Genomic DNA, 2,569 nt, shown 5'->3' on the forward strand with positions numbered 1-2,569 from the left:
TCGTCCTCATATTGTTGGGTAGCAGATATTGTACAGTTCAAACTATTTCTATAGAGTCTTGAGTTACAAGCCCAGATCCTCATGTGAATTGTTCTTACTAAAATTTGTGTCCCCTACATGAAAAGTCAATGGATTTCTGACACGTTATTGTTGTATTTTAAATTGCAGAAACTGAGTGACATGATCACGGCTCATACTTTAGCTGACTCTGAAGCGAGCCAGAGATCCACCTCATCCTTCCAACAGGTAATTAAACATTTACTGTAGACTATTTCTATACAAGGTAAATTAATGTCTCAATCAAGTCCAATGCCTACATAAAATGCCTGTTTACCTCATTACAATTAATATATTGTTTAATAAATGTTGAATCTCAATATAACTGTTACTTGTTTCTAAATATCATAGTAGAAAGATATACCCCTACCATTTGATAGCAGTATCTACCTCTAATAACATGAAAATGATCTTTATTGCCCCTAAATTCTGTGTGTTTTCTCCTTTTGCCAATGTATTTTCCAATTTAACCTAATGTGTATCAGTTTACATGATTTAATTAATAGGGAAGTAGATCCATACTTATTGCTATGGGGGTTTCAGGTTTTTTTAACAACAACAGCACATCTCAGAAGTCAGGAATGCTGACTTTATGTAACTTCAGTCGTCATGTCCTCATTTTGTTGTAGGTTGTGTAGTCTTGATGTGTTTCAGAGAATGTCCCTATATGTTACAACCCAACGAGTGTAAAGTGTGTGTGTTACATCGTCCTCATATTGTTGGGTAGCAGATAACGTCTTTAGGTTGTGTAGTCATGATGTGTTTCAGAGAATGTCCCCATATGGTACAACCCAACGAGTGTAGAGTGTGTGTGTTACATCGTCCTCATATTGTTGGGTAGCAGATATTGTACAGTTCAAACTCTTTCTATATTGGAACCCAAATAACACACTATTTGATCTAAATATACTTATGGTGAAAACAATTATTAAGTCTTGCTTTCGAAGGAAAGGCAGTATGTGCTTTTATCATGCATTATATTCTAATTTATCCTTTCAGATTCACAGAAGAACACAACACTTCACTTCAACAAAGCTTCCTCAAAGTGCTCCAATGGAATGCAAGGTAAATAAGCATTTTGTATTTACATTACTCTATTAGAAACATGTATTGATCTTAACTGGATTTCTAAAGGACATTTCTAGTTTTTTGTACAACTAATGCACTTTACAGTACATGCCAACATATACCCATTCACATGCAAATGTATGCCAACATTTTTACCATTCATACACTGATCACAGAGGCCATCATTCACACACATTTGATGATGCTATCATTTAACTACAAACTATAATTTGTTCTATCATATCCCACATTATCACTTTAACAGAGCAATTTCTCAAATACATTGTGTCTTGTTTCCATTTATGACAGCTGGGAAGATGAAAGCAAGTGGACAGGTGACGAAGTGAAGGCTACTGAGCGGCATTTGTATCCTTAACAAGCTGCAGAGTACCAGGTAAAAAGGACTGTGACTCCTGTCTCAAGGCAGAGCCAGTAGCTCTGAAAGACAGGGACTGGGTTGCCATCAAATATTACATTCACAACAGAATCATGGCATTAAAAGGAAGATGAATACATAGGACTAGAACATGCCAACTTGGTCTGAGGTACAATTTGACTTTAAAATAATAGTTGTTTCTTCATTCCCTGCAGCTTTATTGGTAGGGATTTAATAATCAGCCTAACCTCTTGTGTTAATGTGTGTACTTGGCTTGGTTTTGATATTATCTTGTTTTTCTTGAATTATTTAATTAGTTTTGTTCTTGTACAAGCATGTCACATAAGCTTGACTGTAGCTACCAAATGTTAATATGTTGACATGTATCCATGAGGGATTTAATGGGTTTTTCCAACCCCCCTCTCGTGGTCACTTTCAGCCAACAGAAAATGTGTTTTTTGACGATTATTTACAGTTATGCCATCATTTCTTTCATAAATAAGGTTTGAGATGATGGGTTAATACTATGTTCTGTCTCAACAAATAATATAACTAGTACTTCAAAAAATTGTTACTTCCATCATTATTTCCCAAGTTTTCACCATTGATTTGTTCTTGCCCACAAGTTGTTTGATGTGGTCTTTCAACTATTAAGAAATTATTTGGAGTGGGGGCTACTTGTAACATGCCTCATTTATGGTAACTTTGGTAAACTATATTAAACGTTGTAAGTTATTTAGACTGGTTAACTAAACATAGTGTACACTTGTCATGTTTCGTAGAAGCTGGAAGTTTTAATAAAAAGTTAATTCCGTGCTTTTTACAAGAAAAACACTAAAGAAAAAGTTGCTCATTCCTTTCAAACATGCCATATCTACTTCACTGCCTCACACAATGGAGGATAGGGGCTAACGTTTCTGGGTTGTGGGTGGTCTATTCTCGGTGTAAAAAAAGGTTATTTTACAATTTATATGACCAAATAATTGGTTGTTAGGTTCTAAGTCGACAAACAATGTTTTTAAGTTGTTGCTATTAGTCTTTCTCATAACAGGGAAATGATTAACCCAA

General features: G+C 35.0%; 1 long non-coding RNA gene across 1 annotated transcript; it reads left to right on the forward strand.

The window, feature by feature from the left end:
* Window positions 1-202: 202 nt before the first annotated feature.
* Window positions 203-1,589, forward strand: LOC117486645. The gene is made up of 3 exons (XR_004556302.1): window positions 203-246; window positions 1,057-1,122; window positions 1,435-1,589. It is a non-coding gene; the product is annotated as an uncharacterized LOC117486645 (long non-coding RNA).
* The last annotated feature ends 980 nt before the right edge of the window (window positions 1,590-2,569 follow it).

This window comes from Trematomus bernacchii, unplaced genomic scaffold (genome assembly GCF_902827165.1).
Source record: "Trematomus bernacchii unplaced genomic scaffold, fTreBer1.1, whole genome shotgun sequence".
Lineage (NCBI taxonomy): Eukaryota > Metazoa > Chordata > Actinopteri > Perciformes > Nototheniidae > Trematomus > Trematomus bernacchii.